We start from the raw sequence: 16239 nt of genomic DNA, 5'->3' as shown, positions 1-16239 counted from the left end.
AGTCAAGAAACACCTGGGGTAACAGGCAAATTTGGCCTTGGAATATGGAATGAAGCAGGGCAAAGGCTAATAGAGTTTTGCCAAGAGAATGCACTGGTCATAGCAAACACCCTCTTCCAACAACACAAGAGAAGACTCTACACATGGACATCACCAGATGGTCAACACTGAAATCAGATTGATTATATTCTTTGCAGCCAAAGATGGAGAAGCTCTATACAGTCTGCAAAAACAAGACTGGGAGCTGACTGTGGCTCAGATCATGAACTCCTTATTGCCAAATTCAGACTTAAATTGAAGAAAGTAGGGTAAACCACTAGACCATTCAGGTATGACCTGTTACCTTACCACCAACCAATCAGGAGAATGTCTGCACACAGTGGAATGTAAGAAAGACTGACCTGTTCCCCAAATGATTCTCCTTTTAAAAATTTTCCATGGGGAGCAGAGACTCCACAGTTGGCTTTTGGCTAGGAGTCGGTCATCTCCCCAGGTGGCTGGCCTCCCGAATAAAGCAAGGTTTCCTTTCCAAGAAGGAAGCAGATGAACCTGATATCCAACACTAGCTCACAAGGCGGCTGTGAGGATGGAGACAGCGTTTGTAAACACTGCAGCATAGCAGGAACCCTGCAAATGGTAAACATTCACTAAATGAGTTACTATTACTATCAGTAACTGCCTGCTGCAGTCCATGGGGTGGCAAAGAGTCAGACCCAACCGAGTGACTGAACCACCACCACTACAACCTCGATTACCTGTCCTGGCTGGGGGTGAGGGGTACTGCTCACCAATGAGCTATCAGTAACTCAGTCCAGCGGGACTCTTTGCTACTCTATGGACTCTAGCCCACCAGCCTCCTCTGTCCTTGGAATTCTCCAGGCAAGAATACTGGAGTGGGTTTTCCTTCCTCCCCCAGGGGAACTTCCCTACCCAGGGATGGAACCCTCTGTCTCTTGCACCTCCTGCAATGGCAGGCGGATTCTTTGCCACTGCACCACCTGTGGCCTTAGTTAAGCCAGAAGCCTTCTTTGGAAGCCGGAATCTGAGATGGGCAGGACTGATAGGATTTGGGTGATCAGAGAAGAAAGCAGGATCAAAGAAAAAGCAGAAGCCTGAGGCTGAACTACACTCTGGAACGCAGGAGAAGACTGGGGCTTCTCTTTCTCCCCGGAGCTCGGAGCCTGGCCGGCCGTTTCTGGCTGAGCCGCGGTGGCTGTTTACCTCCGATCCTGCCCCCGCCCCCACCCTCCGCCATCTCTTTCACCTTCCCCTTCGGGGCGGGCAGGGCTCTGCTAGGCTGGAGCAGGCTCTCCCTCCCGCAGGAATGTGCGACCCTCCCTCTCTGAGGAATGTGCGCCCGGCTTCCCGCGCGGATCAGGCCCAGCGCCTACCTCTTTCCCCCGCCGTGGGTAGCCGGGAGCCCCGCTGTCTTCACCTTACCCTCGGCCTGGATCCAGTTTCAAAGTCACCTGAAAGCCATTTCCTTCCGAGCCGGCCCCTCCCCTCCCTGTAAATCACCTGGGGCTTGCATTTCCCGGGAGTAGCTTATTTTTCTTTTCTTTTGGGCTTGTTTTGTTTTTAAACAGGAATATTCTTCCCTTACTAGACACACTTAATGTCTACACACTAATGTCAAATGTACCCAGAGGTTTTGATGTCCATGTCCCATCCATTCCTCCTCCCATCCCTCCTCCCATCCCGGGCGTCTCTCCCTGTCTTGTGCTGGGACAGCATCTTTTTTTTTTTTTTTTTTTTAACACCTTTATTGACGAATTATTTCCGGTTTACTTAAAGTTTATGCTCTTGCTCAAAAGCCAGCCGGTCCTTATTGAATGTCTCCGTCCCGCCCTCAGCCCCTCTTTTCCAGGTGTGCACTTTTCCATGCCGAAATGATTACATACAGACATCAGAACAGGGGACAGTTTCTCTTCGTTGTACCAAAATGGGTCTTTTATTACACGGGTTTCTGCCTCTTGCTTTTCTCATCTAACAGTATCTTGGGGGAGTCCCCAAGTTATCGGCTTCTTCATCTCTTGCTCGTTTCTCAGAGGTTTGGACTTACATCTGTAAAGGGTCACGGGAACCGAATTTCGGTGAGGAATTCAAGACGTGCCTTTCTGACTCAGAAAAGCCGAGGTGCCCGGCTTTGGAAGGGTCAGGGCTCCCAGATTCGATCCCCACTAAAGGACCTTTCCTGTTCGTAAAATCGAGGCCGTTTAGGCCCCCCGGTGCCCTCTTGGGAGGCGGTGATATCAGGTCTGTGACACCAGGGTGACCCCTCGGCCCCCACCCCACGTGCGTCTTTGTGTTTTAGCACGTCTAGGTGGCTCCCGGGCGGGTAGCGTTCCTCCCGGCGCACACCGCCGGGGCCGCGCTCTCTCCCCACCTGCGGAGTTAATCATTAGCAGCGCGCGAGCCCCGTCGCCCCCGTCGCAGCTTTTACCCGGGTTTCCAGCTCGCAGTGCCGCGAGGTTTCCCCCGGCCCCCGCCAAGCCGCCAATCGCGGGATTCCAGCCGCCGGCCCGAGTCTCCACCCACTGGAAAAATTCCTGGTCCGCCCTCCCGGTCTCCCTGCCCCCTCCCGTGGCTGCTCCAGCTCGGCTCGGCCCCGACTTCCTGCTGGGCACTGGGAAGGCGCGCGCGGGCTGGGGTCCCCGGGGGCTGCGCTCGCAGCTGGCCGCGCCCCGGCCGCCAAGGGGTTGGCGGTGGGCGGGAGCGGCCGGCAGTCTCGGCCCCTTCCCGGAGCGACTTTCAAACTTGCGCCTGCGTTGCGGCGGCACCTGGGTGGCTTCGCGCGCCTTGCGTTCCGGACCCGGTGGGGCAGCCGCTGCTCGGTGAGTGTTCCTCGGTTCTCTCCGAGCCCTCCGCCAGCGCCGCCGGCCCAGCGGCAGTGCCCGGGGTGGTTTTGAAACCCGCACCCTCCCAGGCACCCGCCCCAGCGCCCTGAGGGGTGAGGACTCGGGGGAGGCAGAAGGGGGCCCGGGGCCGCGTCGGCTGCTTCCAGGGCGACCCTCCTAGCCAAGGGCTGGAGCGCGGGAGGCTCGTGCCAGGAGACATTGTGCTTTAGCCCCCACCCCGGAAACAAGAGGAGCGAATGGGCCGGGTGGCTCCAAGGGGCTCAGTTTGAAACCCGGGAAGCCCGCGAGGCTGCGCCCACCCGTGCCCACTGCGCGCTAGGTTGCCGGAGGGCTGGTCCTTGCCTCGGACTGTGGGCCCGGGCGGGGTGGACCCGCGCCTCTGACCCGGGAGCCCGAAGGCGCCAGCAGCCTGTTCCGGGTTGGTGTCACACGGTACTCGCTCTGGGAATCTCAGCTCACGTCCCGGGGGGATTAGAGTGGGTGCCAGAAGTGGGGTGCCGGGGAGCCGAAAGCACAGAAGCCACTGCCTGCCACTGTCTACCTCGACCTCGCCCACTCCCGAAATTGGTTTGGTTCATTTTCTTCCTATTCTCAGCCGTTTGGTTTGGAAAGCTAGGAGAAGTCGTGCCAATTTCAAGACGTTTCGGTAGCTACTTTTACTCTTTGGAGTTACTTTTGAAAAACAAAAGGAAGAACGGAGTGTAATAGAGGGAGGCGGGAGGGGTGTGGCCTGGGCGGCGTGGGGGCGGCTGGTGCTATTGTGGCCATTATAAGAGTTCATCCTCAAAGTCACTTGCCTGTCTCCCGTCGTGGGCCCCCCAGGAGGCGATGCGGACCGCATCACCCTCCAGGGAACCCTAACTGGGGTTCCCAGAGTCTCCTCAGCCCCACCTCTGCGCAGCTCAGTCACACCGACCTTGCTCAAGAAATAATAAGCAGAGTAATGACAGCCCCCCGGGCTCCGCGCTGAGCACGCTGCTTGCCTCCCTTCGGGCAAGTGCCATTCCATCCTCTCTTTTGCTCGACTAGGGATGGAGTGAATGGCTTAACTGGGAGTGACTTCACCCCAATCATTTCCAGCAGAAAACCTAGGGAGTAAGAACCCAGAAAAGTTGTACCCCTTCTCTCTTATCCTCTTCCCTGTGGTCCTGGGAAGCCTCATCTTCCCTCTTTTAATAGGCTTCTGTCTCTGCTGCCCCCACTCCCAGCCCCTTGGATATCTAAACGCAGGATACTTTGCTCTGGGGCTGGGGCAGGGAGTAGGCTTGGGGTAAGCCAAGTCCTAGAAACAGAGAGTGATTTGCTGAAGAGCTGCCTTGGGCTTTGTTTTTGTTTTGTTTTTACTGATTTTTATTGGAAGTGGGATAGGGGGAGAGTGGGAAGAGCCCTGGCCTGGGAGCCCAGCACTGGCTCTACTGTGTAGCATCAAAGACTGAGTCATTTGGGCTGGAAGGCACCTCGGATGTGCCATTTACACATGAACGCAGCAGAGCCCAGAGATGTGAGGTGATTGGAGCCGGGTTCCTACTGGGCAAACGGGCACCAGAACTCAGGTTTCCTCATGGTCTAACCCGTGCTTTTCCCAACGTGACCTAAGTCACAAAGTTTTTTTCTGACTCAGTTTCCTCTTGAGTAGAGTTGGAGGCTTGCCTACTTTTCCTCCTAGAGGGGCCTGGTAAGGTTCAGAGGAAGCCAGGTATGTGGAAATTGCTGCATAAACTCCTATACAAAATGAAGGCTCAATGTGGCTAGGAGGAGCCCCCGAGAGTTTTACAGTTTATTGGAAACGTCCCATGTGTGCCACAAGGAGACAATAGATACCAGGAGCCAACGGTGGACACTTCCCCAGCCTGTAATAGCTCAGCTCTAGGGTAAACATTTGCCCTACCAAATTGACAGCCATCCCAGGGTCACTGTGTTTACGCTGGAGGCGGCCAAAGGCCATGGCCTGAGGGCTGTCCAGGGCAGGAGGGGAAAAGGAACTGTGTTCCAGATGTACGGCTTGCCCCTTCACCTCTGCTGTCTTCTCGGAACCTTATGAAGGCTCTGCTTCCAAGCCCGTGGGTTGCCTTGAGCCCAGGCTGAGCACTGACTTTGAAGGGTTAATTGGGAAGCCATCTAGCTCTTCCTGGTTGTATTGAGAGGTTGAGGGGACTCTGGGCACTGGGAGGTGCTGCCTTTGCAGCTGCTCTGAGGGCTGTCTTCAGCTCCTCATTTGTACCCCCCTCCCCACCCCAGGCTGCCCCTCTGGACCCAGCGGCTGCTCAGTCCTGGCCAGCTGCGTGTCCATAGGCCTTTGTTTCAGAGTTGCAAGCCGGCCCTCCCCAGCAGAAGCCCTCAGGCTGGGGTCCTGACAGCTGGAAGTCACTTCTGCCAGCAGGAAGGCTTTACTGGAGTCCACCGGGGACCTGGCAGACCTTCATTTCCTCTTGTAGGTCCCATCTGGAGCCCCCAGCTCACCCTGGCCAGATTTCTCTCACCAGATCCACCGTGAATGGATGGATCATCCTCTTTTTCTTCCTACACTCACACCCCTTCATTCTATTTTAAAGAGTTCTTTCATTCATTCAAGAGTTTTTTTTTGCATCTGCTATATAGAATGCTGGACGCAGGCGACATGGTAGTGAACAAAATATATTAGAGTCATTGACCTCATGGAGCTGACTTCTAGTGGGGGAGGCTGACAACAAGCAAGATAAATAATGGAAAGCAAGTTAATGATGAGCAGAGTAATGTGATGGGAAAGGTGGATGTGAACTGTCATGGAGTGGGTAGGGTCATGGAGTGGGTGGGATGGTGTTTGAGATGGGGTGGCCCGGGAGACATCCCGAGGAAGGGCTCTTCAATAATGCCTGAAGGAGGAATTTTCCTTGTCTCTGGTTTCCTTTTCTTGAAACCCAGTTCAAGGAACTCGCTGTGGGGCTTGACAGCTTCCTAGCCCTGCGGTGCTAACCTCCTTTGAGCCTGTGTTTCTCACCTGTAAAGTGGAGTTAGTCATCATACCTACCATGTACGGTTTTGTGAGACTGAACAATGAGCTAACGTCTGTTTGATGCTTAGCAGAGTCTATAGAGGTCTTCAGTAAGTGAGAGTCTTCTATTTTGTTATTTCTCCAACCAAATTCTGCAAGGGTAGCCCAGGCTCTTTATTGCCATTGCTAAATGAAAAGCTTGAAGCAAGTGGGGAATTGGAGGCAGGTGAAAATGGAAACCCTACTTAGTGCAGACTTCTGTAGTTGGTGAAACTCTTCAACCGTCTCCTAGAATCAAGGCTGGGGGATTGTTGAGGCTGTGGGCTTCCCAGGTGTGTGTGCTGCTTCTAGGGGGTAACTGGGGGCAGCCCTGACCCTCCCTTGCTCTGGAATCTCCCTTGCTTCCAACCAGCCCTGATGAAATCACACCTTCATCCCTGGCCTCTCTACCCTGCCTCACAGCTGGAAAGGCTAGCTGTCTCTCCCCCAACGTCTGTAGATGAATTCGTCTGTAGATGAATTCCGCTGGGAGAGGGAGAGAAAAGGCTGGTGAAAACGAGGGAGGGGCAGGGAAGGCTGGGCAGATGGTGGGTGGAGCTGTTTGAGGAGAGCCTGCAGAGGTGCCAGAGGGTGCTCACAGAGGCTCAGGCAGCCCCAGAAAAAGTTTCAAGAAGGGTCCACCATGGACCAGAATTTCAAGTAACACGAAGAGACAGACAGACACTGAGTGCTGAGTCTGGCTGGACTCCGCTCAGCTCTGCTTCCACTCAGCCAATCTGAAGAGTCTTTTCCCCTCTCAGCTGAATCAGGACCTCAAAGGGAGGTGCCTGAGCTCAAAGATAGCTGCTGTCAAAAGCGGTGGGGAGCGGTTTCCTGGGGGCCGAGCCTGGCTCAGGAAGCAGCGATGGGCGGTGGAGGGCGGGGGCTGGGGAAGTGGTCATCAGCCAGACCGCGCCCTCTGAGAACCCAGTTTCAGGCACAGGACAGCCAGGGAGGCCCTTGAGGTGAAGGAGCTTTCTGAGCCTACCAGTGGGTGCCTGAAGACCGGGTAAAACTAGGTGTAATCTGGCTTCAGAGGAAGTTCCAGGGAGGGCCCTAAACAGCCTCAAGCAATTTTGTGATGTTGGGTGACCTCAAGTCAGGAGAATGAAAACTGGGCAGGGTTAACTAGTTTGTGATCCAGAGGAGGTACATCCAGAGTTGATGGCCACCCCTCTGGGTGTTGGCTGTTTGGAATAAAGACTGGCCTTGTGAACAGGGTCTCTGCTCTGTTCTTATTTTGATTAGCAGTTCTCTGAAGGCAGGGTCTCTGCTGGAGCCCTCTTTGTTTCCCATATAGCATGGAGACCAGTGTAATCCACAGGGTGTTCTGAGCTTGTGCTGGGGTCTCATCCTGAGAACAGTCTGGGCTCCTCGATCTCACCTGCTCCAGCTTTTGTTCCATGGAGTTAGAGGAAGAAGGCAGTGGTGGGGGTCAAGCCTAGCCCTGGGTGGACTGTTGCCATCTGGGAATGCCACCCAAGAGAGAATGGGACTTTTTACAGTTCTCTTGCTAGCCTCTGGGGAGGGAAGCCTCCTGGCTTAAGCTCAAGGAACGGATTTTTAAGGACTCTCAGACTCTGTTTCATGCTGAGCAGACTCTGGGGCCGGCCATAGGACTTGAATGAAGTTCCAGTGGGCACGGTGGCGACTGCGCATGTTGCCTTTTGGGAAACAGACTTTGAGGGTACTAAGGGTTGCTCTAGTTGTTGCTGGAATTTGGCTGAGAATGGAGGGAGGGATGCTAGATGAGTGAAGTCTATTTCTCTATGGTAACGGGATCTCAGGAGGTACTGGAAGCTCTAAAAAACTTTGCTCCCCAGGCCACAAGACTATGTGTGTGTATGTTGGTCTATATATATATAGGAGTGTGTGCACATATGTGTATAAGTCAGAGATTCTTGAGCAATAGATGGCAAGTATTTATTGACAGGAAAAGGGAACCAGTATTCTTGCAGGCTCTGTCTGTCCTGTGCATCGCTGCATCTCCAGTGCTTGCTGCATAGTAGGAGTCCAGTAAACATTTGTTGAATAAATAAAACCCTACTGTGAATGAAACTTTAGGAATTAGAGAAATTTTCACACTCTTCACAAACGTTCTACTCTGTCCTAGTAGAGTAGAAGATTCTAAGAAGTTGAAGCTGTGGTACAGGGGCAGGCAGCTCTGTATTCCTCCAGCCTGGACCAGTGAAAGGGTGCCTCGGGTCACTGGGACCAGTCCTCCCAGGCCTGCTGAGAGTTTGCCCCTTGCATGTTGTGTCCAAAGTAGAGTATGCTTTCAGTCTTGAAAATAGTTCATCCCATAATATGTCCTGTAATCCCTCTTCTACCGTATTTACAACATGGCCACCCAGTGGCCTTGCTTATTTGCAAGTAGCCAGGAAGGTCTCCAGGTCGACCAGGACTCAAGTTCCTGCATTCTCTTTCACACCAGCTCCCTCAGACCCTGTTTAAGTTTTATGTAGGAGTTGTGTCATCTGATTTCTAAGCCCACAACTGAAAGGCAGCAGCAAAGGAAAGAGTGTCAAGAGACCAATGTAGAGAAGAAAAATGACCACAGTGCAATTGACAATTGATGGAGAGGGTGGAGAACAAGACACTATGGAAAACAGGCGTGAGTGTAAGAGCCAGGGGTCAGTATTTATGTAGGGGGAGTGGCTTGGCACACCTTGGCCTTTGGGGGCATCATCATTTTGATAATTGATGCTTTGCTGGTAATTGTGACCCTGAGTCATCAAGCGGAGGTTAAATGATATTTCCTTGGCTATTTAGGAGGGGAGGGAAGGAAGAGTGTAACGTGTTTTTGAAAGATGTCCCAGTCAGATTGACTACAATTTTTTAAGTGTTGACTCTTAGGTAATATCGCTAATCTTCTCAACAAGGCATAGTAGGTGGTGGTACCCTCAACTACAGATGAGGAAACTGAATCCACTCACACAAGGTAGGTCACTTTTCTGGGATCTCAGCTAAGACTTAGCAGAGATGAGGTCTGAACTTCTAGATGACTCTAGAGCACATGCTCTGAGCTCTACCCCAGACTCTTTGGAAACTGGGCACACTCTTAAAAAACGTGCCTTTTGGATAGCTCTCTCTGCAGGGGTTCCAGCTGGTCAAGGTTTTACTGTGTTACTGTGGAGTTAGGATGGGCCCAAACTTAATTCAGCTCCACCCATAGCAGACTGCCAGTTATCCTAGAGAGCGCTTGCCTCAGTGGAAACAAGAATGCCTTTAATACATTTACATTTTTTAAGCTTCTACCTGAGTGCCGCACAACATTTCCGAGGCCAGAAACTGTTAGGGAGGGGCTGCAATTTCAAAAATCCCAGACCTCTTTCCATCAGGAGCCTTTGCTCCTTTGTTTGGGTTCTGGATGCTGCTGAAGGGTGCTGTGCTGTGCTGCTCAGCCTCCACGCTGGTTGTTCCAGTCGTGTCCAGGATGGTGCGGCCCGCCCCTACGGAGGAGCACCTACTCCTGTCTTCTCACCATCCAGATCTGGCAAATGGTAATTTTCTCCAATTTATTTCTGTCATTTATTATAGAGATAGAATGTTAAACAGATGCAGTCAATGCTTTCTTTTCTAATTGCTTTCTCTTTCCTCCCTCCCCAGAAGTAACATTCTCTTGAATATGGTGTTTATCATGTCTGTGCATGTCTTCATACTTTTTACTGTTGTCTGTAAGTGATTTATAGTTTCCTGTTGTTTTGATTTTGACATGTATAGCATCGTATTGAATACACATTGTTGTCTAGATTTATCCATGTTGAAATATTTAAATCTAGTTTATTCCCTGAACTGTTACATGGAGTCTGTCATATAATTATAGTATAGCTTCCTTATGGACAGACTTAGATTGTTTCCATTTTTCTCACCAGTATCCTGTGTTTATCATCCATGTGTCAATCTTTTCTACCATGTATGTCAGTGGTAGGATTATGGGGTTATAAATTGTGCTTTTCAAGATACTGCCAAATAATGTCGCTGCATGATTTGTGAATCAGTATACATTCTTTCCAGAAATACAAGAGCCCCTATTTCACTAACATTTGGATTGTGTCTTGTAATCTAGTAGATGTAATTTTAAAATTATTTTATAAACTGCCCCTTAAAATTAGCACTTTTGATTGAAGATAGGGATGAGCATTTTTTATGTTTATTGCCTGTCCATGTTTATAATTCTGTGAGGTTTTTGCCTTTTGCATTAAAAAAAAAAAAAATTAAACCAAGTAATAGATCCACGTGATTCAAGCCCCAGAATGTAATGTAGTGAAAAGTCTCTACCCTTTGTTTTCTTGCTCCTAGTTCCCCACACTTTGACAAGTTACAGGTTCTCAGTACTTTTTCAGAGTTTTAGTTGCCGTTTTCTTGCTGATTTTTAGGAATTAAAAAATCTATGTGTATGTGTTAAATGAAACAAAGTGAAAGTATTAGTTGCTCAGTGTTGTCCGACTCTTCGTGACCCTATGAACTGTAGCCCATCAGTTTCCTCTGTCCATGGGATTCTTCAGTCAAGAATACTGGAGGGGGTTTCCATTTCCTCCTCTAGGGGATCTTTCTGACTCAGGTATTGAACCTGGATTTCCTGCATTGCAGGCAGATTCATAATCTTTTGTGGGTTTTATTCATTACGTATAGCTCTGGATTGTTTTAACTTTACTAAAGTTATTTTTCATAAGGAAATTTAAATTTTAATGTTGTCACATTGGCCAGTCTTTTGTTCATATCGAGAAATCTTTTCCTACCCTGGTTTTTATTAAATGGGTTCTTAAAAAATCTTTTTATTTAAAGTTTTTTTTTTTTACTGCACTGAGTCTTTGTTGTAGTATGTGTGCTCCTTGTTGTAGCTGGAGGTCTTCTCGCTCTTTTAATATATAATTTTATTTATGTATTTTTGGCCGTGCTGCGTCTTCATGCTGCGCGGGCTTTTCTCTAGCAGTGGTGAGTAGGGGCTGCTCTGCAGCTGCAGTGTGTAAGCTTCTCACTGTGGTGTGTAGGCTTCTCACTGTGGTGTGTCTTGAGCACGCAGGCTTCAGCAGTGCAAGCACGTGGGCTTAGCAGTTGTGGCTCCCGGGCTCTAGAGCACAGGCTCAATAGTTGTCGCCCTCAGGCTTTGTTGCTCCTCGGTATGTGGGATCTTCCTGGATCAAAGATTGAACCCGTGTCTCCTGCATTGGCAGGAAGATTCTTTACCACTGAGCCACCAGGAAAGCCCTCGAAGGCCTGCATTGGAAGGTGGATTCTTAACCACTGGACCTCCAGGGAAGCCCCTTCATATTCTGATTTTATACATTTTTTTTTTTTTAAGTTTTGCTTCTACTCTTAACATTTTAAATTCATCTGGAGTGTATTTTCTGTATGTGACAATGGTTCTCTCTGGCTACATATTAAAGCCTCATGAGGAGCTTTTTAAAATAGTACTATTTGCTTTTTAAAATGTCTGAGCTTCATTTCAGATCAGCCCAATAAAATGAAAATATCTTGGGGTAGGGCCCAGGCATGGTCATGAAATGGGCCAGGTAACTTTTATGTTCAGCCAAGGTTGAGAACCGCTCAGCCTTGTAAGATGGAACTGATTTTATTTTTTCCAGAGAAATAGCCAGTTTTCCCAGTGCTAGTTATTAAGCAGTCTATACTTTTCCTGCTGACTTTTTACTTTTTTTTTTTTTTGACTTTTTACTTTTTAAGAGTTGATTCGATAGCTTTATGAGATATATTTCCCATATCTTAAAATTTACCCATTTTTTAGTATATAAGCACAGAATTGTATAACTATCCCTGCTATGTAATCTTTTTTTTTTTTTTTTTCTCTTTTGGCCCTGCTGCTCAGCTTGTGGGATCTTAGTTCTCAACCAGGGATCAACTACAGGCCCTCGGCAGTGAGAGTGCAGAGTCCTAACCACTGGACCACCAGGGAGTTCCCTCTGCTGTCTCATCGTGTGTGCTTAGTGGCCTCAGTCATGTCCACCTCTTTTGAGACACTATGGACTATAGCCCACCAGGATCTTCTGTCCATGAGATTTTCCAGGCAAGAATTCTGCAGTGGGTTGCCATGCCCTTCTCCAGGGATCAAACTCAAGTCTCTTAAGTCTCTTGCATTAGCAGGCAGGTTCTTTACCACTGGTGCCAACTGGAAAGCCTGCTGTCTAAACCATTTTTATTATCACGGTTTATTAAAAGAAACTACTTTTTGCAGCCATTTCCCCTATCCACTAGCCCCAGGCAATCACTAGTCTGCTTTTATCTTTCTAGATTTGCCTGTTCTGGACCTTTTACATAAATGAGTTCATACAATATATCGTTCTGTTGACTAGCCTTTTCATTTAACATAATGTTTTCATCAATGTTGTGGCAGGTTATCAGTTCTTCATTTTTCATTCCATTATATGGGTTTACTACGTTTTGTTTATCCATTTATCAGTTGATAGACATTTGAGCTGTTTCCACTTTTTTTGTATTATAAAACTGCTATGAACAATTGTGTACAACTTATTGTGCGCAGCATATAGATCTCCTAGCTTCTATATGACCTACTGGGAGATTATTATTTATAAGTTAACTTTTTGTGGAATTGTTAAATTGTTTTCTAAATAGGCTACACTATTTCTTACCAGCAATATATGAGTTCTAATTTCTCTTTATCTTCTCCAACACTTGTTATTGAACATGGTTTTGATTTTAGCCATCTTAGAGTGAGTATGAAATAGATTTAATTGTGATTTTGATTTGCATTTTCCTAATGACTAATGATGTTGAGCATTTTTTCTTGTGCTTATTGGCCATTTGTATATTTTTTTGGAGAAATATCTATTCAAATTGTTGCCTATGTTAAAATTGGGTTATTTTATTGTTATTGTAAGGGTTCTTTATATAGTCTGGATACAAGTCTATTATCAGGTTTACAAATATTTGCTCCCATTCTGTGATTTATCTTTTCACTGTCTCTCTTTTAAAAATTTTTCAAAAATGATGTGTAATTGATATATTATTATTAGTTTCAAATGTACAACTTAATGATTCAATATTTGTATACATTGTAACATGATCTAGTCTCATTTTCTTTATAGTGTCTTTGAAACATAAGTTTTAAATCTTGATGAAGTCCAATTTATCTATTTTTTTGTTGGTTGTGCTTTTCCCATTGTATCTAAGAAACCACTGCTTGCCCAAGCTCACAAAATTTACCTCTATATTTCCTTTTAGGAGTTTTATAGTTTTAGCTTTTATATTTAGGTCTGTGATCCATTTTGACTTAATTTTTGTGCATGATATGAACTAGATATGCAGATTCATTCTTATGCTGTGCTAACATTGTTGAAAAGACTATTCTTTCCCTATTGAATGGTTTTGGTACCCTTAATGAAAATCAGTTGACTATAAATGTGAAGTTTTATTTCTGTACTCTCAGTTCTGTTGCATTAATCTATATGTCTATCTATATGTCAGTACAGTCTTGGTAACTATAGCTTTGTAATCAGTTTTGAAGTTGGGAACTGTGAGTCTTCCAACTTTGTTCTTTTTCAAGATTGTTTTAGCTATTCTGGCTCCTTTGCTTTTCCATGCAAATTTTATGATTGTCTTGTCAATTTCTACAAAAATGCCAGCTTGAATTTTGAAATAGATCGCATTGAGTCTGTAGATCAATTTACTGAGTATCTCTAACTTTAAGAGTGTTAAGTCTTCTGATCTATGAACATGCGATGTCCTTCCATTTATTCAGGTCTTTAGTTTCTTTCAAGTGTTTTGTAGCTTCCCATATACAATTCTTAGATTCCTTTTGTTAAATATATTCCAAAATTTTCAATGCTTTGTGAAGCTGTTATAAATGGGATTGTTTTGTTTCTTGGGGGGAGAGGGTAAGCCACTCAATTTGCAGGATCCTAGTTCTCCCATCAGGAGTTAAACCCCTTCCCTTGGCAGTGAAAGTGTAGAGTACCAATCACTGGACCACCAGGGCATTTCCCTTCATTGCATTTTGGATTGTGTGCTACTAGTATATAGGACGGAGAAGGCGATGGCACCCCACTCCAGTACTCTTGCCTGGAAAATCCCATGGACGGAGGACCCTGGTGGATTGCAGTCCATGGGGTCACTAAGAGTCGGACAGGACTGAGCGACTTCACTTTCACTTTTCACTTTCATGCATTGGAGAAGGAAATGGCAGCCCACTCCAGTCTTCTTGCCTGGAGAATCCCAGGGACGGGGGAGTCTGGTGGGCTGCTGTCTATGGGGTCGCACAGAGTCGGACACTGTAGTGACTTAGCAGCAGCAGCAGCAGTATATAGGACCACAATTGATTTTTGTGTATTGTTCTTATATCCTTCCATCTTACTAGACTCTCATTAGTGGAGTCCATTAATTGTTTCATTAGTGAATTTCTTAAGATTTTCTATATATATAAGATCATGTCATCTATGAATTTAGTTCAGTTCAGTTGCTCAGTCGTCTCCGACTCTTTGTGACCCCATGGACTGCAGCACACCAGGCCTCCCTGTCCATCACCAGCTCCTGGAGCTTACTCAAACTTATGTCCGTAGAGTTGGTGATGCCATCCAACCATCTCATCCTCTGATGTCCCCTTCTTCTCCTGCCTTCAATCTTTCCCAGCAGCAGGGTCTTTTCCAATGAGTCAGTTCTTTGCATCAGGTGGCCAGAATATTGGAGTTTCAGCTTCAGCATCAGTCCTTCCAATGAATTATCAGGACTGATTTCCTTTAGGATGGACTGGTTGGATCTCCTTGCAGTCCAAGGAACTCTCAAAAGTCTTTTCCAACACCACAGTTCAAAAGCATCAATTCTTCAGCACTCAGCTTTCTTTATAGTCCAACTCTCGCATCCATACATGACTACTGGAAAAAACCATAGCTTTGACTAGATGATTCTTTGTTGGCAAAGTAATGTCTCTGTTTTTAACATGCTGTCTAGGTTGGTCATAACTTTTCTTCCAAGGAGCAAGTGTCTTTTAATTTCATGGCTGCAGTCACCATATGTAGTGATTTTAGAGCCCCCCCAAATAAAGTCTCTCTCTGTTGCCATTGTTTCCCCATCTATTTCCCATGAAGTGATGGCCCGGATGCCATGATCTTAGTTTTCTGAATGTTGAGTTTTAAGCCAACTAGAAATATTTTTACTTCTTCCTTTTCAATCTGAATGTCTTTTATATCTTTTTCTTGCCTAATTTTCCTGGCTAGAACTCTAGTACGATGTTGAATAGAAGTGTCATGAGGGGAAATTCTTGTCTTATTCCTGATCTTAGGGGGAAAACATTTCTTCTTTCTCCATTGAGATGAAGTATCTGTGGGGTTTTTTGTATGTGCTTTATAAGACTGATGATGTTCCCTTCTATTCCTAGCTTGTGTGGTGTTTTTATCATTGAAGGGTGTCAGATTTTGTCAAATGTTTTTTTCTGGGTCTATTAAGGTGACCAGATGGTTTTTGTATTTTATTCTATTAATATCTAAAATTATATTAATTTATTTTTGGTTTTGGATGTTAACCCAATCCTGTATTTCTGGGATAAATTCACATGGTCATAGTGTATATTCCTTTTTATATGTTGCTGGATTCAGTTTGTTAGTGTATTGTTGAGGATTTTTATAGCCACATTTATAAGGGATGCTGGCCTGTAGCTTTTTTTCCCCCTTGTGATATTCTGTTTGGTCTTTTATCAGGCCTCATAGAATGTGTAGGAAGTGTTCTTTCCTCTTCTGATTTTTGGAAGAGTTTGTGAAGAATTGCTGTTAATTCTTTAAATGTTTGGTAAATTCACCAGTGAAGCCACAGAGTCCTGGGCTTTTCTTTATTGGAAGTTTAAAAATTATTAATTCAGGCTCTTTGCTTGTTAACAGATCTCTTCAGATTTTCTGTTCCTTCCCAAATCCTCATTGGTTTATGTCATTCTAGGAATTTGTCTAGGAATGGCATCAAAGTTATCTAATTCATTAGCATATGTTTGTTCATAGTATTTCCTTATAATCCTTTAAGATGTTCTTTTTTGTCTTTGATGATCTGCATTTATATTATGTATGATAGGTCCAAATGTGGACTTTTAAAAAATTTAACTTAGTTGTGCTTTCAATATGAGGACAGATGTCGATATGTTCAGTTCTGGAAAATTCATATATATTCTGTCTTTGAAAATTGCCTCTCCCTTAATTCTTTTCCTTTTCTTCCTCTGGAACTCTTTGGATCTTGTCTCTCTCTCTCTCTTTTTTTTAAAGATTTATTTATTTACTTTTTAAAAAATTTTTGTTTGTCCTGAGTCTTCATTGCTGCACACAGGCTTTCTCTAGTTGCAGAGAGCAGGGGCTTCTCTTGCTTCGAAGCATGGGCTCTAGGTGTGTGGGCTTCAGTAGCTGGGGCTCATGGGCTCTA

At 46.3% G+C, this 16239-nt stretch overlaps 1 protein-coding gene across 3 annotated transcripts in view; it reads left to right on the top strand.

Moving 5' to 3' along the window:
* Positions 1-2575: 2575 nt before the first annotated feature.
* PLEKHG3 (pleckstrin homology and RhoGEF domain containing G3) overlaps positions 2576-16239 on the top strand; it is a 47241-nt gene continuing 33577 nt past the window's right edge. For all 3 annotated transcript variants that reach the window (XM_070377719.1, XM_070377718.1, XM_070377720.1), the window contains exon 1: positions 2576-2834. The gene's annotated coding sequence lies outside the window, so the exon portion shown is untranslated. The remainder of the gene's footprint in view (positions 2835-16239) is intronic.

The sequence above is a fragment of the Bos mutus genome, chromosome 10, assembly GCF_027580195.1.
Source record: "Bos mutus isolate GX-2022 chromosome 10, NWIPB_WYAK_1.1, whole genome shotgun sequence".
NCBI classification, from domain to species: Eukaryota; Metazoa; Chordata; class Mammalia; order Artiodactyla; family Bovidae; genus Bos; species Bos mutus.
The sequence above is the reverse complement of the archived record's forward strand: the minus strand, read 5'-3'. Positions and strand labels throughout refer to the sequence as shown.